Raw genomic sequence first — 20,864 nt, 5'->3', positions numbered from 1 at the left:
CATCATGCGCCTGAGTGGCATTTGGCGGGGGTGGCGGCGAGTCTCCCTTCAGCTGAGCCACACTAGTTTTGCTGTGCACTTTTGTGCAAATGTGAGAGGACCCATTGGCCACTTGTATCCCCCTTCCTGGATGAGCTGAGATCGGAAGGTGCAAAACGTATCAGGTAGTGCAGCTCTTTCAGTCCCTTTCCTTTGGAATCAAATCCGAACAGTACTTCAAGAGAGTTCACAGAGGAAACTGGAGGTGCTCACTTGATTGGACAGAATCAACGTGGGACTATGCCGTGATCTTCTGTTTCCTGGTTGAGCTGTGGGTTGTAAGGATGGGGGGGGGGGGGGGGAGTTTGGAGATGATATTCATCGCTTCATCTTCCAACCGCTTATCCAGTACAGGGTCATTGGGAAGGCAGAGGGTATCAGGCTGGGTACAGTGATAACATCATAATTCTACTCTGGTTTTCTAGTATGTATTTGAAATACATTTCTATACGATCTCCAATTCCACAACTTACTCCCTGCTTTTCCATTATAGTGTCAGCAGATGCAGGAAGAAGGCTGGTAGGAGCGCTGTGGATAGGGTTAGGCCGCCTGCATGATGAGATCCCCCCCACCCATGCTCTGCTTGTCCCCCTACCATCCGGCGGGAGGGTTAGGCCACATGCATGACGAGATCCCCCCCCGCCCATGCTCTGCTTGTCCCCCTACCATCCGGCTGGAGGGTTAGGCCACATGCATGACGAGATCCCCCCCCGCCCATGCTCTGCTTGTCCCCCTACCATCCGGCGGGAGGGTTAGGCCTCCTGCATGACGAGATCCCCCCCACCCATGCTCTGCTTGTCCCCCTACCATCCGGCGGGAGGGTTAGGCCACATGCATGACGAGATCCCCCCCCGCCCATGCTCTGCTTGTCCCCCTACCATCCGGCGGGAGGGTTAGGCTCAGGGTTAGGCCTCCTGCATGATGAGATCCCGCCCCGCCCATGCTCTGCTTGTCCCCCTACCATCCGGCGGGAGGGTTAGGCTCAGGGTTAGGCCTCCTGCATGACGAGATCCCCCCCACCCATGCTCTGCTTGTCCCCCTACCATCCGGCGGGAGGGTTAGGCCTCCTGCATGACGAGATCCCCCCCACCCATGCTCTGCTTGTCCCCCTACCATCCGGCGGGAGGGTTAGGCCTCCTGCATGATGAGATCCCCCCCCGCCCATGCTCTGCTTGTCCCCCTACCATCCGGCGGGAGGGTTAGGCCTCCTGCATGACGAGATCCCCCCCACCCATGCTCTGCTTGTCCCCCTACCATCCGGCAGGAGGGTTAGGCTCAGGGTTAGGCCTCCTGCATGACGAGATCCCCCCCCGCTCATGCTCTGCTTGTCCCCCTACCATCCGGCGGGAGGGTTAGGCTCAGGGTTAGGCCTCCTGCGTGACGAGATCCCCCCCCGCCCATGCTCTGCTTGTCCCCCTACCATCCGGCGGGAGGGTTAGGCTCAGGGTTAGGCCTCCTGCATGACGAGATCCCCCCCACCCATGCTCTGCTTGTCCCCCTACCATCCGGCGGGAGGCTACGCAGCATCAAGACTAGAACCTCCAGGCTGAGGAACAGCTTCTTCCCTGATGGTGTCAGACTGACAAACTCTGCCTGTCTGACCCCACAACCCCCCCCCCCCCCCCCCCCCAACATGAACACGAACATCGCCATTATGTGCAGATAAACCCACCACACAACATACCTACTGAGTACTATGCACACCTTCCACATTGGGCACGTCATTGCAGTCCACTGTCACTTTTCAGGTACTTTCTATTTACAGTATATGTTATACTTACTGTATTATTTAAATATCTTTATTATTTTGAATTCTATTCTTTTAACTTAAATATCTTCTATTATTTGTACTGCACACCAGGACACATTTTGTTCCATTACATTGTACAGAGTGTCAATGTGTAGGAATAACAATAAACCTTTGAATCCCGAAGTGTCCCTTCTATGCTGTATATATAACAATAATAATAATGACACACAGATACATAAATAGGTGAGAGCAAGCTTGGCAGTGAAGGGCAGCCACCTGCAGAGGCTCCCATGGAGCTGGGGGTTAAGGACCTTGCCCAAAAACCCACAGACGTGATATTCTGCTGAAATTGGGCTCGAACAGGCAACCATCTAATCACAGGCACAGAGGCTTAGCCTGCTGAGCCACACGCTGCCTCCAAAAAAATAAAGTCAGGGGAGAGCATGAACACAGTCCCCCACTGCCAGAAATTATGCAGTTGAGATTCGCAGGGGCCTGTACAGCCTCACTGCAGTGGAAGAGTCTCATCCTCGGTGAACCACCTTCCTGATCATGGTATCTCCCCTGCCATGTAATATATAAGCATGAATGTAAAATACAGAAAAATGATTATTCGTCAGTACATAATACATGTTTATGAAACTGCATTAAAACTTCATTCCAGAGAAAATGCCCTCCTCCGGTACAATCGTGCGCACACAGCTCTCAGGTGCATATATCCCCCCTACTGCAGGCTGCAGAAAGGCGGGATTTAGTGCTGCCCTGGTGGTCACACTGATCACCCTCAGGTGGGGAGATGCTTTGAAGGCTGGGGCATGGACACTCTGAAAGCCCCAAACAGGAAGTAAGGATGAGTCCAGACATACACAAGATGGACCTCAGCTGCTTAATGGCCTCTCTTTGATTTCTGTATGTTCTGTTTCTTTACTCCTTATTTGCTCCAAGACGAGACAACATGAAAGAGCCGCACTGCACCTTAAAAATCCTCTTTGCCCCCCTGCAGGGCAGTTCACATGTCATTAAGATGCCTGTTCTCAGATATACGGTGAACCACAGGCTCGGAAAGAAGAGAAGCTCCAGGTTCCATGCATTAAACCCTACGACTGTCTAGAGTGCCTCAACCGGGGTCATCCTCTCCCCAGCGAGGCTGACGAGTCAGAGGTCACGGCTAGATGTGTATGCTTGGGCGAGCATCGTGGGTAACATCACGCCCCAGCGTGGTACTGGGGCTCGCCATCGGGATGTGTTCCATCCAGACACATTTACCCCACGTTGCTGTGGACCTCCAGGCAATCTGACGTCTATCCACAACTTGTCGGGTATAGCCTGACAGCCAGTGCGAAAGCTAACTAGCTCTCACCAGATCCCTCCTGGTTAACTAAAGGCAATGATGCTGGGAAAATGACCCTGCGCCAGATTCCATACGCAGAGGCTTACACAGAAACATCGTTAACAGGCACAGCATACAGTACAATGCATGTCAATCTCTCCCCTTGCTGGTCTTCCCAACTTCTTGCTAGTATCCCATCACCAATTATAGCTGTTACCAGATCAACATATATTCATGGTCTGCACAGGCCCCTTTGATAGATTTAGACACAGACATACACAGACATTCTCCTCCATCTATCTGAGACCTGATCTCGTGTGGGAGGTGGTAGCTGGGGGTGGGTGAGCGAGTTGGGGGCAGGGGTGAGAATCAGGCCCAAGCTTTGCTCCTCGGATTCCTCGGAGGGGATGAGATTCACACTTTCTTGCGACTCGGAGAGCGTGGCAGCAAGGTCAGCTGAAAACGACCGTTCTCCATTAAGGACGAATGGATACCTCCAAGAGTAGGGATGTATCACTGAGGCCAATGTACATCTCAATGAATTGCCAACAATCTGGTACATTAAAGATAGATATGAAGCAACTACTAATGTGATACGATATGATTCTCCCCTATACACCAATATACAGTAGAGTGGGAGAATAATATAAATATAAAATAATAGGTCAAAAATTATTGGTCATATTTCTAAATAATAAATATGAATAAATATATTAATAAATTTGATTTTACCAGTGCAAAGATGTTACAGTTCATCCTGAGTTCATCCCAAATTGTATCTGTTGCACACTTTCTTAAACGGGACAATCGCATCGTGAACTTTTATGTTGGTGCACTGATGCAAATCAGTGAATCTTACCACCTGTATCCGAGAGCGATGAAGCCGGACTGACCTGGGCTGGATTCTGCATTTATACCATTAGAATCAGTGACAGGACCTGACCTGCACATGCTCTGTACAAAGCAGCAGTCACAGGTGCAGCCCACTTAATGCCCAGCTTGGCATCCAATTGGAAACAGCAGTTTACGATCAGTGGAAGTTTACAGATTAAAAATAGCCTGACCAGCCTATTCCCCATGCACAACTCTGATAAAATGCACAGGACTTTTAATTTACAAATTTAATCCCGAGGCTAGCTTTATACACAAAACGCTTTTCATGTTGCGCTGACAGCTTGAATGTCCCACTAGACCAATCACTGTGGAAACAAACAAATGACTGGGTCTTGGGACTCGTATTTCATTATTGCAGCACTTACTGACGGCCGATCACTGAGCCCGAGTTCGCTGATCATGAACTGCGGCGTTCAGAGGCGAGCATCTACTTCAAAGTTGGGTCAATGGTCAACGGCGGCCCCAGACCGTCCCTGGGAAGTAGCAGCGGCCGATATTCGTGCCAAAAACAACTCGACAGCTACTCGTAGACGTGCAGTGTTTTGCTCCAACATTTTTGCATTGTTTTTACATTTAACGCAAAGGCATAGGACTGACAGAGGTAGACAGGAGGACATGGGGTAAGGGAGAGAGGAGGGGAGGGATAGAGAGAAAGAGACAGATAGACAGAGTGAGTGAGAAAGAAAGAAAGGGGGAGGGCAGGAGAGGCTCATGAGCACTGCACTGCCCACTCTCCCCTGGGAGCCTTCAGAGGCTAACCCAGTAGGAATCCGGGGGGCATGGATGCTATTCACCGAGCTCCTGGCCTCCAGAAAATGAGAGCCGCTCAGCCATTACCCTTTCACAAGGTTCAGCCTTCCCCCCCGCCGCATGCATAGCTCGATGGTGTGAGTTAGAGGGCCGTGTTGAGCCGTCGTGACACTGCCTCCGAGCCTGCAGCTCCCAGAGCGCCACTGCTGCGGACCTCTGCATGCGGGAACTGGGAGAAAGGCACGCGAACGCACATGGGCTGGCTCCCCCTGCACTCATCTCCGTGATTAACTGTCTGCTTGTTTCACAGCGACAGCAACCAAACCCATAATATATCCCCAATACACAGTAGCATTACTATCTTATATCCCTTAATAGGTTTTTACTCACTTATATGAGTGACATCAATCCATCTGAAGTCAAATTCAAAGTCCAGTAATCTGGTTATAATTATTATATGGAGTCGTTATAGTTGTATCGTGTTTCTTTATCTGTCTTTTATACTATGTCTACATAAGTAATAGCAATAGATTACAGTATATGTATAACTCAAATGGTCGCTTATTTAGGCTGCTATTGAAGGTCCGGAATTCCGATGCATTTCAGCCATTCTAACATGTTCTGAATGGACCATGTCATGTCATTAGTGTGTCCATGTGTGGACTGCAATGGAGGGGGGGGGGGGGAGTCAGTGTTCTGTGGCAACTAATAGGAGAGAGCATGCCACCTGATGCTTTAATCCCCTGTGAAGCAAAGCCAGCCGGGTAAGTCACATCTGACACTCACGCACCTTGAGTGTGGATGCACTGTGCCCCCTATTGGCAGGTTGAGGGAATGAGAAAACGCTAATGTCACAACAAATTGCGCAGAAATGCAAATGGTGTGGTTTTTAATCTGCAAAGAATGGACAGAATACAATTACCAGAGCATTTCATTTCCTTCCCAGATGCTGTGCCTTTTAGGCACTTGATTCAGACATTGATGGGCCAAATTCAGACATCACTCCCCGACGGTGACATCTTCGGGGCCCCATCACAGTCTGACTGACCTGATGGCTTGTTTCGACACCAACGAACATGACATTAAGCCTTAACTCTCCAGAGCACCGAAGCGGTTTTTCTAGCCTGGGTACGGCTTCCCAATCCACAGCAATCCCTCCCAACCACCCGCCACCTCCCAACCACCAGCCCTAGATAAGAAAATTGCTGTACCAGTGCGAGACCCATGCAGGGCAGCAGGTCAATGTTTTGTTTTTTGGGGACCGTGCTGAGATAAATTCTGTTTATAAAAACCAAAGCAAAACAAAACAAATCTCAGTTTGAGGGGCATGTCTGTTAAAAAAAATACACACATACAGTATGCATTTCTCTCTTCCCTTTGCCACTTGGTATATAGAAAAAAAATGCCTAGTATAGGTAATTCCATTTGTGATTATATGATGCATTTGCATTTTAATTATACAGCAATGCTAAACCTGATAAACTGTATCGTTACAAGCAGACAGTGATAATCACAGAGGGAAATTGAACTGATGCACATTATCAGCGTAATAACGTAACACTGACAATAACCCAGTAACTGTGAAATAAAAAAATAACCTCTGCTAACAACATATAATAAAGTCTTGCAAACAGGAGCCCCATCCAGGGTGTCCCCTGTGCCCGGTGCTGTCTGCCCATCCAGGGTGCCCCCTGTGCCCGGTGCTGTCTGAGATAGGCAAGGCCCCCTCTGCGACCATGCACTAGATAAGTGGCTGGAAGAAGGATGGATGGAGGGATTTAAGAAACACTATGGAGACCTAAACAAGCAAATCTGTCTTTGCAGGATGTGTCTGTCAGAGAGGCTCGCCTCGGTGTGGAGGACACCCGCAATGGGCCCGAGTTGCAGAATGACGCTGCAGATTAACATGTAATCAGCGCCACTCAGCGTGTCGCAGAATAATTATCGACTCCAACGCCACTCAATTGTTTGGGTTTCGGCAGGAGTGCTGAGGAAGCCTAAGTGCGTTCAGGGTTCTAGGGCTACTGACTCCCACGTCTTCTAATACCTAGAAGGGGGCTTAAAAACCCACCCTCATTAGGTAATGACAACCTACTGACTCTATAACCCCTCCTCAGAAGAACCAGTGGGGGTGTGTTCACCATGGGCCAGGCTGAAATGCAGCCAAGGGATCAGGCCCAGAACTACAGGCTGAGGACGGGACTGGGCCCCTTGAAGTCCACTTGCATGAGACGCCAAGGTGTCAAACGACGGTCACCATCACTCTCGATGCTCTGCTCGCACATCCCTGAACTTTCGAGCGATTCTGGAGCAGAACCGGCTGAGATTTCTGTCAACTTCAGCACACTTTTCCTGGCCAAGTCAGGTGGATGGGAGTATGAAATGTATCCTGAACTTCTCTGAAGGTGATATTTGCTTGTGAGGATCTTCTCTCGGCTGCTGGGCAACAGCTAGGCCTTTGCTCATGCCCTGAGGCAGCTTTCGGCAGCACAATCGCCCCCCCCCCCCCCGACCGCTGCTGAAGTTTGACGTTCCAGAAGCTGGAAGAGTGGCAGCTGGAGAGCTTTGTACTGCGACCTCAGGATGGATGCCATTTTGGGAAAAGGAGCCGCAACAATCAATGGGTGCCGAGTTTTTGCAGGGCCGTCGCAGGCTGGGGGCGTGTGGGGGCACTTCTGGGGCCAAATTGCTCGACACGTGTTCCGCCGATGAGGGGAAGCTAGAGGCGCAAATGGGATTTCTGGGAGACGTGACGACTGCATTTTGCAGGTTTTCAGGGGCCCTTCACCCTGGGGGGTTTCGTGCATACAGGTGGAAGCTGTCACATGACCCCCCCCCCCACACACACCCGGTACATATGCTGGCACCCCACAGCGCAGAGAAGATCGCTCTCCTCCTTCGGCTTGAGAGCTTCAAGTCTGTTGGGATGTATTTCAAAGCAAACAAATATACCAGCGCCATCCCACAGGAGGTGCCCATGATAGAGAGCCTGAGCAGCATCCAAATCGACTAAAGTCTCAGTTTTCCTCTTCTTTTATTCATTTCATCACAAATAAACCCAAAACCTAAGCAGCTGGTCTTATATGGAGGCAAGAAAAAACCTCCATTTTTGGAGAAATTCAGCAAGTCTGAGATTGTAGAAGTTTTTTTTTTAAAGTCTTTGGGTCAGGGGTCACATGACTGCAAACACCAGGAGCGGCTTGCTTACTGAAGCGAGAGCGGAGCTGGGGTTCTCACCCGCCTTCCCGCCTAGACCCGGTGGAAGAGCAGCTCCCTTCACCTTCTCCGGCCATGGTCTTTGTTCCGCACCGGCCTGACTGATACGCACATAATTGCAGTCACCAAAATATTTTTTTTGGGATTTCGATCACGCAGTGACAGTGAAGCATCAAGTCTCAGGATGTTTCATTTATCACAGCACCAGGAGTACTTTAATGTACGGGCTTCACCGGATTGAAGCCCAGGGACCTCCGCAAAGAAAAGCGACCTCAAAAGAGCCCCTCCTGGTCGACAGCTACTCCATCGAAGAAAATAATAGGGGGTTTCTGACAACTCTAATTTATAATAGACCTGGAGCCTCTGGTCATGTTCCTCTCTTACTTTGCCATTTAACCCTTTAGCAGAGAATATAAGAGACAGGTTTACCTCACTGTTCAATGGTGAAGAAGGCACCGAGCCCCATAATAATACAGCAACACACTGCTGTTTATATAAACAATCATGGACTCTGACTGTCAATAACAAATTTTGGCAATAAAGTTTGACACAAAAAAGTCACCCCAGCTGCCTAACTGACCTGTAACTCTTCTTTGCCCGGGGGAGGTAGATTTCCCGGTGGCCATTTTACCCAATGCTGAGTACAGGCCCCCATTATCTCACTGACAATACTGCACTGGGTGTCCATGAGCTGTCCCAGCGCTCGGTGCAGGAAATGATCAAAAGCAAAAAGCAAAGGATGCACATGGATATGGTTTCTAGGACCCCCCCTCAGGTAAAGGCCTTCTCTCATGGTCTGTACCCCCACTTTCACATTCATTGCTTCACAGTCAGCCATTTGTTTACTTAATATATTAATATTTACAAAAATTATACATTTATTAATGCTTTTTTTAATAGCACATTACCTCCACTAATATATGTATTTATTGCTTTTTTCCCTCTTGATATTTATTTAATTAATATTTTATATTATCCAGTTTTTGAAGATATTTTATTTGTGTACCGTGTACCTTTAAATTTGTTTGCACTGTGTTACTTTTTTCGTTTGTATTATGTGTACTGTCTTGCATCTTTTGCACTGAATGCATGTTTGTCTGTGCTCAACAAACTCGCTGCTGTATGCACTACTATTTCCCTCAGGGATCAGTAAAGTTCATTCTAATTCTAATTCCATATTATGAAACAGAAAAAGGAATGGGTCATCATGTGTACCATGTGTACATAATTTATGACATAGTGAAGTATATAAACAATGTTATTGTTATGAAAGATTGTATTAAAATATACAGGTCAAGAGAGAAACCATATCTATGCTTCACAACAGAAGAAGAATATTTCATCTCATTTTCAAAACCACAGTCCACAGGTTGGAATTTAAAATAATACCATTTGCAAGCAGCCTTCCCAGAATGCACTACAAATGCTCTCCAAATCCTTATGTTGCTCAGGTTTATTAGACTGGAGATAAAACCCCTGCTACTAAACCCCCCCCCCCCTCCCCACCATCCCCTAAACAGTGTGATTCTGGGTGATGATGGATGGATATGCTTCCCTTTATCAGGGTATTCTGTTATCAAGTTCTATTTGAGCATTTTAGCCAGACGTTAAGCTGGCTAAAATTAAGAATGAGATGAGGGCTTACCTTTCAGGGTGCGGCCAAGGGGAGGGGTCCCTTAGAGGCCAATCCTCCTACCGTCAGAGGACTCCCAGCTCCACCTCCCAGCATCCTGTGGGACCAAGGCGTACAGTCCAGGCTACAAAGTGGGCTGCCTGCGTCACTATAGAGTGGTGACCAGGAATGATGGCTTCTGACTGTCGGGGAGGGGGAAAAGACTCAGGTGAGTGGATGAATTAGCATCCCCACTTCTCAGCAAGCCAATCATGACGCTGAGCTCTCTGTTAACACTCCAGCTATGGGATCTCTGTTAGGGAGTAGGGCCTCACATAACGTTACATTGCTATTTTTTGGAATGTCATTGAGGTGAAGAGCATTTCTCTTTGGTCCAACATAAACTCCCTTCAAAGGGAATCTGATTACAGTGCTGGCCCAGCACCAGGAAGGACCTTGCCTAGTGACATGGGGGTGTGTGTGGGGGGTGGAAGTAGATTGGTCCGCCACCAACAGAGGTTTAATATCAAGAAAAAGGCTTTTTAAAAGGAAGATCTCCTCAGCGAAAGGGCAGCATCCACCTCGGCACACAGGGGGCCTGGCTTGTTAAGACTGCGGGCCCTTTCTCTGGTGAAGCTCTCCCGTTAATTAGAGGCTGCAGAGTCGGGGAGATGTTTCTGCCCGTCTGGTCTCCTCGCCCAAATATTCGGATCCCATTAGGTCTCCACTTGGTTTCCTCCCATCCTTATGAAATGCAGACCCCCAATTCACCCCCCCCCCCACACACACACACATACCCACCCTCACACTTTTTGGTTTGTCTTCCTGTTGATGTTAGAGGGAGCTGGAGTTGGGGTGAACAATGAATTTCTATCCAATTAATAGAACTGGTAAGTGTCACTTCAGTGGTCTGTGCATAATAAAGACAAATGAAGAGAGGGGGGGCGGTGTAACGCTTAGATAAAAACGGCCCGTCCGTGTCAGTATACCGGCACACATACGCGATACATGTCTGTCTGCTCACTGAACGCATGCTGAGGGAAGCAGTCAGGGCGTCTGTTACGGTGTAAAGTGCAGCGCTGCCCTCAGTGATAGGGAACACTTTCTTGCAGCTGTTTAGCCGTAGAAACTTCACAGACACTGAATTCACTTACATGTACATTTATATTGCAGACACTTTTGTAAATGTGCGTGTTGCCAAGGAGTCGGCGACGCATAAATGCAACTATGCTGAGCTTCCAATGAATGCAGAGGTACAAGCAAGGGCGTAAGAACCAGAGGCTTCTTCTGTCCCACCCAATCAAATAGACTTTTACATTTTAATTACTAACTTATACCCACCCCCCCCAATATCAACCTCTCTCCTACACCACTGGGTACAGGTATAAGCAGTATTGGAGCAAGAGCTACACAACATCTACCAACGAAGTTTCATTTCTTTACTTTTTTTGGGGGGGAGGGGTGAAGGGTTGGTCTTACGCTCCCGTTGGATCCCCTTGTCTTTCCACACGGCCCCTGTGTCAAGCCAGCTCAGAGCGTGCGTTATGATAAACGACGATGGAGGTTAGACCTCCTTAGATGTGACGAACAGCGGGGGTTTGTTTAAATGTCACCACAATCTGCCGAGACAAAGCAGCCGCCGTGTTTCCAGCCCAATTCGGATTACCAGGCGTGACATATTAGTCACTGTCATTGTGCCACGGCTGCTGGTGTCGCTGTTTGAAATAAGCCACGTTCTTTTGTTCCTTTGTGTCACGCTGTCACTACGGGCTCCGGCTCTGCCGAAAGCTGAGGCTCACTGACAGGGCACTCGAGATGACTTGCGATCCTCTTAACCTTAATGGCAGCATATACCGGCAACTATGTTAAGTTAGCTTCACATATATGGATTCTACAGGGCATGAGCTCATACACACCTGCTAAAAGAACATATATCAAACTCAGTCCGTAATTATGAAACAAATCAAGAAAAATGCTAGAAGTTAAATGTAAAGGGTTACGGAGGTGTCTCGTACCCTGGGTATCTGCTGTAGAACTGAGTTAATGACAGACCTTTGCTGAAATCACTGTTTTCCTCTTTCTGCATGCTGGGCGCAGCTGTGAGATCAAGAGGAACCCGCTGCCATTTAAAGACACCCGTCCAATTCCAGTTCTGGTTCTGGTGTGGGAATATGCCTGGCAGTGCCTGAAAAAACTCTTCTTTGGAGTCAGTGGTTATTGGACCTTGTATGCAAGATGGAGGAGGATCGTAGCCACTTGTGAAAAGCACAAGACCGTGCTCTTATCCTGCACCACATCAGATCCATGGAGCAGCTTCCACTGTTCTGGAGAAAAAACAATTTGTGTTGGTCACCCATCACAAACTTACATTACCAATCAAAAAGAGATGACAGTTCTCCTGTGGTTCCCTGATGATGGAATGAGCTGCAAAACCATGTCCAGTCATCTCTCCACCTTCATGAAATGCCTCAATTGTCACTGGATGTTCTTATAGCACTTCTGGCCCTTGAATAGTCTTATTAGGTTCTTGGTAGAAGTTATTGTATAGCTCCTGCTCCAATACTGCTTAACTTGTACCTGGGAATTCACTGGAAGCCCAGCCTAGCTGCACTTTGCCAGGTTGACTCCTTGACATGGCATGTACGCGTATGTTTTCAAAGTGTTGTTTGCCTCACCTCTACGTTGCTTTGGACAAAACGTAAAGGTAAAACACGATGCTGTGTTAATAGGTGTATTAATGGGTCTGCTGAACACTGACCAGGAGAGAACACCCTAACCTACCACACATTCACTACTGGGAATCATTACAGACTGAGATCACAGACTGGCCCTCGCAATTTCACTCATGAGCAAAATGTTTAGTGTTTAACTGCAATGTAAAATGTTTAACACTTCAACAGTGATTATGTGTTAATTCCGACAGTTTAGTAAGCAATGGGATGGGGCAGGGAGGTCGCAGCCAGGTTGGGCGGCATGAATATCACTCTGACAAGGTGTGAACCTTCCCAGGTTTTACGCCTGGCGATTATTGATCGTGGAAGAGCAGAACATCTCTCAGATGGTTTCCGTGCCTTGAGTGCCTATGGGTGTGTGTGAGAGACCCTGGCCTCATTAGAGGTGCACACAGCCTTTATCCAGAATCGCTGGACCTTGTACTCACTGTAGTGAGGCACCCTGCTGACTCGTGGAATTGATCGCCACCGAGGCCACGTTCGGTTTGTTTGCGGTCGCCGAGCCAGCCTACCCGCACCGCCGGCCGCACGTGCCACGTTAATGAATCTGTCACAGTGCATTATTGTACCCCACAGGAGCCATGGGGGCATGGAGGGGTACGTGCTTCGGGCAAGGCCGCAGGAGTCGGGGGGGTGACATCACATGCTGGCATTTATCTGCCCGGCAGGCATTCTGATCAGGGGCATGGTGGCGGGCAACCCGAGGGGAGGGAACGGCATTAAGCAGACAGAGCGCCGGTGCAGTAACGACCTGCTAATGAAACACACCGACGGCTCAACGCAAAACCACATCCAGCCAATAACACAATCCGGCTTCCTCACCCCTGACTCCAATAACAAACACGTTACTAAACCTTCTGTGAGGTCAACGACTCGTTCATTTTAAACCGACTGACGTAATTTCACAGCAAACAGAGTTTAAGCTGAATATTTAAACCTAAACAAGGCCCAAAGAGCAAGACCCTAGTCTGTTTGTTTTTTTCTTGTCTTTGTCTTGTCCTCATAATAACAAACTTGCAACAAAATGCAAACAAATCAAACATAATCTAATTCTGGACATGCAGACAAAATCTTTGTGCTAATTTGCTCATGCATCTGTTTTGCTGCATTCCCAGAAAAGAAAATGTCTGGATACCGTTGAATAAACCAGAAAGACTCCTCACAAACAAATGTTCATCTGATGCGGGACATCAGCTGAAGTTATCGACCCAGGGCCACGTTCGTTTGGAGTCAGATGCAGCTCGAAAGTACCTCGCTGATGCCCAAACGTTCACAGCAGGAAAGGCCTGCCCAGACCATTGATGTTGATGAGTTCCACTTCTCTGTCTGGCGCTCAGTTATTCTGGCATTGCATCGATTTCACGCATCCTTACAGTACATAGCCAGCTACAGGCATAATGGGAGGGGGGGGGGTCTTTAAAGTATACATGTTGGGGGTGGAGAGCATCTAATACGTAAAAAACGTGTCTAATAATATCTGCTCAAGATAATTACCAAAAGATGTCCAGCCATTTAAATGGACAAAAGACAGAATAGTAATAGTACAAACACTATGTCAGCAATCACTAAAACAATGTCCAGTTGCTAGAGAGCTCAGAATCAATCTACGTTTGCAGTCAGTAATGCTATGTTTATGAACACTAACAGCAAATATATGTTCCAGCCCAGGCCAATAATGAAGTCACCTGAGATCACACGCTGCTCCTACAGCTACATGCCAGAGGAGGGGGGGCAGGAAAACGCTCTGTAGGATTGGCGTTATTGATCCACTAACACTGAAGGTGCGCTGGGTACAAATTGCACAATTTCTGCGTCTCCTCGGACGCAAGATAGAGAGAGACACGGATCAATGAGCATCGACGTCTGTCTGCCCGCCTGCCTGTCACTACGCCACAGAGCCCCCCCCCGTTCCTCATTCTGTCTTCCTGTCTACGGAGAGGACCCTGACATCACAGAGGCGACATTTTGAAAGCAAATGATTATTCACCAGCTGGAGGAGGGGGGAAAAAAACGTGAAAAAAAGAGAACACAGATAAGTCAACTATCGGTTTATCACTTCCTGTCACCACGGATTCTGGGTGATAAAATACGATGACGATAGTGGACCTGCTAAATGTCTATCATTCAGCTTAACGTGAGGGGTGGCAAGCACCTTAAGTCTCCGTAAATCTTCTGAAGAAAAAGTGAAATGGAAGGGAAGAAAATTGATATTTTGTCTTGCTTCTACAAACTGTATTTTCTTACAGGACATAATTAAAATAAAATCACAGTAAAAAAAAAAAAATTACCGCGCCGACTGTTTCCTGACCATCGGCTGTTGATCGTTCCATTTTTTTCAACCAGAAATTGCACTTCTTGTATGAGATCAATCTACTTTGTAGCTGATTATTAGGAGGGAAACGTTTGATGAAAGCAGTGGAAGGTATTTGCTGCCCCCTAGCAGCCATTCGTAGCAACTACAGTGAATGAAATGTAATTTATTGATCAGAAGGCTTTTTTAACATCAATTTCACACATGCTAATAACAAGAAAACCTGTAATAATTCAAATCAATACACGAAAGTACGTAGTGTGACAGAAGACATGCTGCATCCTAAATGAAACAGTGTCTTAATATAAATGTGATACATAATTCAGGTGTATGAATGATTCAGGGGAATGTCTGTGTTTCAGTTTGAGCAGAATGGGACCCAGCTGTGCTCAAAGCAGAACCTTTATATAACAAACAGCTTCCTTTCTGTTCCTCAGCTGGCTCGTGGGTTGATTTGACGTAGAGCTTGCCGCAGTGTGACACTGGCAGAGCCAGTGTTAGTGCGGCATTCGGCCCATGCATGATTTTTTTTCCTTCTGCAGTGACTTTCGCTGGATTTTCATTGCTTGTTATTTGGTCAACAGTGGTCACTCTAATCTCTGTTTACTGAACCCTAATCCTGTACTGGTGGTATGATGGCAGTGTGTACAGTGCAGGCCCGTAGCCAGAAAAAAAAAATCAATAGGTCCCCTTTGGTAGATGTGGCTGCTCAGTGGTGTTGGGTGGGGGTGGGGATCCAAACCCATTATCTTACTGCATGTCCACATCCCTGGTGCAGTGGGTGGCACCGTAGCCTCACATCAACAGGATTATGGATTTGATTCTACGTGTGTGAAGTCATGAAAGCACATTATCCCCGTTTTTATGTGCATTTATGTTCAATGGCATCCAGGTGGTACACTGACATTTCTAGGTTGGCCATAATGTGTATGTGTGTGTGTGAGCATGTGCCCTGTGATGGCTTAACATCCAGTGCACCTCATGCCCTATGCATCCTAGGACACATTAACCCTGCAGAAGTACTATGCGAAATGGATAGATGAAATTTTTGTTATTTTTGTTCCAAATTTAGATGTTAGATGCATGCTGTTATCTAAGATGCACACTCTGCACTGCTGATACATGGTTGGACTTGTGCAATTAAAAAGCTATAGAATGGGGGCAACCCAGCCACAGCAAAATTGGATGCACTCTTCACATGTAGTGCCTCGGACAGTTACTGTACCTTGAAGGTACACTAGGAAAAAAAACATTTGTTGCAAACAAATTCTCTCTGGAGGATCCCTGCGATCCGAGAATATTTGATGGGTGCCTGGCGAAAAAGCCCTGGGCCTCTTTCAGCTGGCTAATGAGCACAAGCAGACGTGCTGTCAGTGATGGGGCTGGACTGAGGCACCCAATGTGATGTCACACCGCCCCCCCAAGGAAGATGGACAAATGGATATACTCAACATGTGTGAAAGCATGATTCACCAGTCTAACTCACAGCATTGGTAATGCATGCACCTGTATTAACATCTCTCCCTCCATCTGCATGTCCATCCATCCATCAATCCATCCACCCATCTGTCCATCATCCATCATGCATCTACCTATCTGTTCATCATCCACCCATTCAACAGCCTTTCAACACTTTGGTCTATGGGTGACACAGGGTAGAATTGTCATTAAGAGTGGCCACAGGCTGCCCCCTGGTGGAGTTCAGTCACAATTACATTTTAAATAACCCCTTTAAACACATGTACAATGCAAAGACAAGCAGGGCACCCACTGCCATAAGAATAGAGTCAAAAGACTTTGTTTCCCTCAGATCTCTTCGCCAAACAGTCGTATTCACCAGCAGCCACTCGATGTCCCTGTACAGCAGCAGCTGCTGTCAATCAGCCTTCATGTGAACATGTGGTTGCGGCTGTAGGTCTGCTACGTGAGGCAAGCCGGGCCCCTGTGCAATCCCCGTTGCTAGGCAACCTGGCCGAGGCTACCGTCCGCCTCATTATTGCGAGGCTGTCTCGACAGCAGAGCAAACAGGGCCACCGCCATCAAGGTTACGCGGGGTACTGTTAGCAGCCCTGACCAGATAACTGTCCCAAGTCAGCTCTTGCTGTTTAAGAATCTTTCTTGATGCCACACACTGAAAATAAAATGTGCTGGACTTAAACAGCAGGACAGACATCCCTGCAGGGTGTCTGTATTCAAGTGACACTTCAGGTCAGGAGATGACATTCACAGACAGCGAAAGCAACAATGGTCTTTGCTGTTCACCAGTGGTTACAGAAAATTACAGAAAATGACATAATCTGAGTTTAAAAATTAGAAAGTGACAGACTGGAAACCAGGCCAACCATTCAGTGATTTAGAAGCATGACAGCCAAGGTAGGCAATTTTCCATTGAAACAGTCAGTTTAAATAACATTTTTAGTGTAGCTCAGATTGCTGTGCATGTAACAAGAGGCTTTTTGCATGGCAGAAACAAATTATATACACAATCTGAGGGACAAGCCACATTTGACAGAATCAGGACCTGTAATGCACCATGTAACCCTTCAGGAGCACTCCAAATAAAACTCCAGAATGTTCTATTTTTCATTCTAGTCAAGGGTCTATAGTGCTTGACATGGGAAAAAGCAGGTGCCAGTAGTGCCCTTGTTATTCAGTACCTGCAGATTATGACAGGTGCCGGTACGCAAGAAACCTTCCTGGTACTCTGAAGAGAAAAACACAAGAGGTGCCATGTACTGGCCCACTTCAAGCACTGAGGTTCTGGAATGTTCACTTGTAACATTCCAGTCTAGAATTGGAAATCCTTCCACCCAGCCTTCAGATCAAGAACGTTCATTTTAAAAATCTAAAAACATCTTTTCTTTTTCCTTTTCTTGGTGTCATGCTCTCATCAGTTGATGCTGGGAACAAACCAGAAACCGCATACAGTCTTTTTTTGATGAAGTCTTCAGTTCTCTAACAATGAATAACTTTTTATTACATTTTTTTTTACTTATGTGAGGACATTGTGTCCCTATAAGGTAAGGTATACCCGCTCACACACACACAATACCAGAGAAAAGTCTGGAAAATCATTTGTTTTTCAAGAAGATAACAACTCTAAGCACACCTGGAGGTTATGTCAGTACTGTATTATCCTGTGAACCAGAAAAGAGACGGAGTGATGTTACAGACGACCTGCCCACCACAATCCCCCAACCTAAACCCTATAGAGCTCTTTGGGATGAGTAGGATTGACGAGTAAGAGCAAGGTAGCCAACTTGTGCCCAGAACTTGTGGAAACTTCTTCAGGACTGTTGGAAAAACATTCCTGGTGGCTACATCTGGAAGCTGGTTGAAAGAATGGTAAGTGTATGCAATGCTGTCATTGAAGCAAAAGGGGGCTGTTTTGAAAAGTCTAACATTCGAGAATATTTTCAGATGTTGAAAATTTCTCTTGATCATAGCAACATTTGAAATGCTTGGCACTACTGCCTTTTAGTATAATACAGCTAAAATAGAGACAAATGCATTTAAAGCAGGTGTGTCCAAACGTTTGACTCACACAAACACACACACACACACACACACACAGCCTGCCAGTTAATCAGCTCCAAATCCTGTTGAAGGAAGGTCCAGCTTATCCTCCTCCATGCTCAGAGCATTTCAGACTAATTTCTAAAATCCTTAACAATTCTATCAGATTGACAGTGAACAGATAAGATGTGTGTGTGTATGTGTGTGTGTGTGGGGGGGGGGTTATGTTGTCCTTCCACCGTGACAAATCTTTCCCCTGCTAACTGCCAGCGCTCGTTAAGCCCCGCGGAGTTGACACAACAGCAGGTTCACAGGGAGATTCAGGCAGCGTGGCGGAGAGCCAGCGCACCGCGAGGAAGTTAATCAGCTATCAGCAACAGCGAGTGTGACAAAACTCTCTGCGCGAGAGGCAATTAGATGCTCTCTCTCTCTGTACACGATTTCCTAAACTTCCCCAAAAAACATCTCCACGAGGATCATATAGCCAGAAAACTAGACCTTGTGGGAAAGTCTCCACAAGGGAAAAAGCCTCCTTCTTAATCAGCTTTATTAATTCAAAAGCTACACACATCCAGGGTGTACGAGATATTTTTAATATAACTTAATAATTTAAATGCAAAAGTCTACTTTATGGGGGGGGGGGGGGGCAACTGTCAAATTAAATACTGGGGGGTACATGTTGTCCCCCCCTTCCTACTCCCCTACATATACACTTATATCGCAATAAAGTGAGTATGGATGTGAAATCCCCACAGAAGCCTCTATGTGTGCGTCTGTTCTCATTCTTTGGTTCTCTGATGATGATGGCTGGTAGCAGTAGCATTTGGCTAATGGACACAGTGCAGCCAGCCATATTCACACCCCCACATGGCCACCCAGTCCGCACAGCTGCGCGTCCTACGGGCCGCGCTTCCCCGAGGCTGAAGGCCATCCGCACCCACGGCAGGACACTGACTCATCCTCATGGCTTCAGTCAGCCCACGTGGAGAAGAGCAGCCGAAGGGCGACGGGCGAAAATCCCCCTGCCCCCAAGGCTCGGCCGGCGTCTTGCCGTCCCTGGGGTTCCCATGGCAACATCTTTGTGTGTGATGCACCCCTCCCATTTGACGTGGTCAGCCCTCATCCACTGGTGATTATCTCTGCAGTGCTGATGTTTCTGCTCTTCTTTGGCCTTAATGGCTTAAACGTAGAGCTGATCGGAAGGTTATGCATTCACCATTTAACAGTGAGCCTCCACTATGGGACACGACAAAAAAAGATAAATTACTGTTCCCCATAACCAGTGAATTAGATAAATGCAACATTTAAAATTAATTATGTTTGTGGTGCTACCCGTTTTACGATGATTCGGCTTACAGTTTTCAACTTTATATAGTTTAATAGCGATACACATTCAATAGTCATCACATTTTGAATTGCGATCGATTCCCAGGCCAGTGATGTACTGTAAGATTCTTTCTACAGATACTGGGCGAGGCAACATCCACACATCCAATCTCTGAGGCGATCACAAGCGTAAACATCTCTTATCGTGTTTTTTTTGTGACTTTTTTTTTTTACTTTCTTTTACACTATAAGTTGAGGAACACATGTAACGTGAAAACTCACAAGTGTCACTCCATATACAGAACTGAACAAATGCTATTCATTTGCCTGTCTCCACGAATGGCTCACATGCCCATTATGGTGGCAGGTCCTCGTAATGACTAGGAGTGGTAGTGCTTAACGACAGTGCCGTTAATATCACACTAACCGCGACCGTGACACCTGATCCTCCCACAGTAACCATGATCTTCACACCTTCCCAGGCACTTCAGTTTCCACGATTTACTGAGCAAGGAAACACAGCAAAGTAATTAGCCATTTAAGTAATTAATTACGTTGAATGACTCAGCATCTCTCCAGTCTAATCCCAGTGCCAAGCTGGTTGTCTGTGGCAAGTTCCTGGCTGTTGTATTTAACCTAAGGTTGCCCCACCTGCCACCAGCTGATCGCATGCAGACAGTTAGTACCTATTTGGATAAAAGAGCTAACGTGGTGTTAAAATTTCACCTTGGCCCCCTTCGGTAGATTTCGCCGACCGGGTGAGAGGCCCCCCTCGGTATATTTCGCCGACCGGGTGAGTGGGACCCCCTCGATAGATTTCGCCGACCGGGTGACGGGTGAGTGGGACCCCCTCGATAGATTTCGCCGACCGGGTGAGTGGGACCCCCTCGGTAGATTTCGCTGACCGGGTGAGAGACCCCCCTCGGTAGATTTCGCTGACCGGGTGAGAGGCCCCCCTCGGCATATTTCGCCGACCGGGTGAGTGGGACCCCCTCGGTAGATTTCGCTGACCGGGTGAGAGGCCCCCCTCGGTAGATTTCGCTGACCGGGTGAGTGGGACCCCCTCGGTAGATTTCGCTGACCGGGTGAGAGACCCCCCTCGGTAGATTTCGCTGACCGGGTGAGAGGCCCCCCTCGGTAGATTTCGCTGACCGGGTGAGTGGGACCCCCTCGGTAGATTTCGCTGACCGGGTGAGTGGGACCCCCTCGGTAGATTTCGCTGACCGGGTGAGAGACCCCCCTCGGCAGATTTCGCTGACCGGGTGAGAGACCCCCCTCGGTATATTTCGCCGACCGGGTGAGAGGCCCCCCTCGGTATATTTCGCCGACCGGGTGAGAGGCCCCCCTCGGTATATTTCGCCGACCGGGTGAGAGACCCCCCTCGGTAT

At 47.7% G+C, this 20,864-nt stretch overlaps 1 protein-coding gene and 1 pseudogene across 15 annotated transcripts in view; both read right to left on the bottom strand.

Annotated features, from left to right (window-relative positions):
- LOC111857641 (uncharacterized) overlaps nt 1–20,864 on the bottom strand; it is a 141,367-nt gene that overhangs the window by 100,416 nt on the left and 20,087 nt on the right. For all 15 annotated transcript variants that reach the window (XR_011989901.1, XR_011989900.1, XR_011989902.1 and 12 more), the window contains exon 2: nt 9,625–9,794. The gene's annotated coding sequence lies outside the window, so the exon portion shown is untranslated. The remainder of the gene's footprint in view (nt 1–9,624; nt 9,795–20,864) is intronic.
- Nucleotides 2,222–2,367, bottom strand: LOC111857655 (U1 spliceosomal RNA; annotated as a pseudogene).

The sequence above is a fragment of the Paramormyrops kingsleyae genome, chromosome 4 (assembly GCF_048594095.1).
Source record: "Paramormyrops kingsleyae isolate MSU_618 chromosome 4, PKINGS_0.4, whole genome shotgun sequence".
Taxonomy (NCBI): Eukaryota; Metazoa; Chordata; class Actinopteri; order Osteoglossiformes; family Mormyridae; genus Paramormyrops; species Paramormyrops kingsleyae.
The sequence above is the reverse complement of the archived record's forward strand: the minus strand, read 5'-3'. Positions and strand labels throughout refer to the sequence as shown.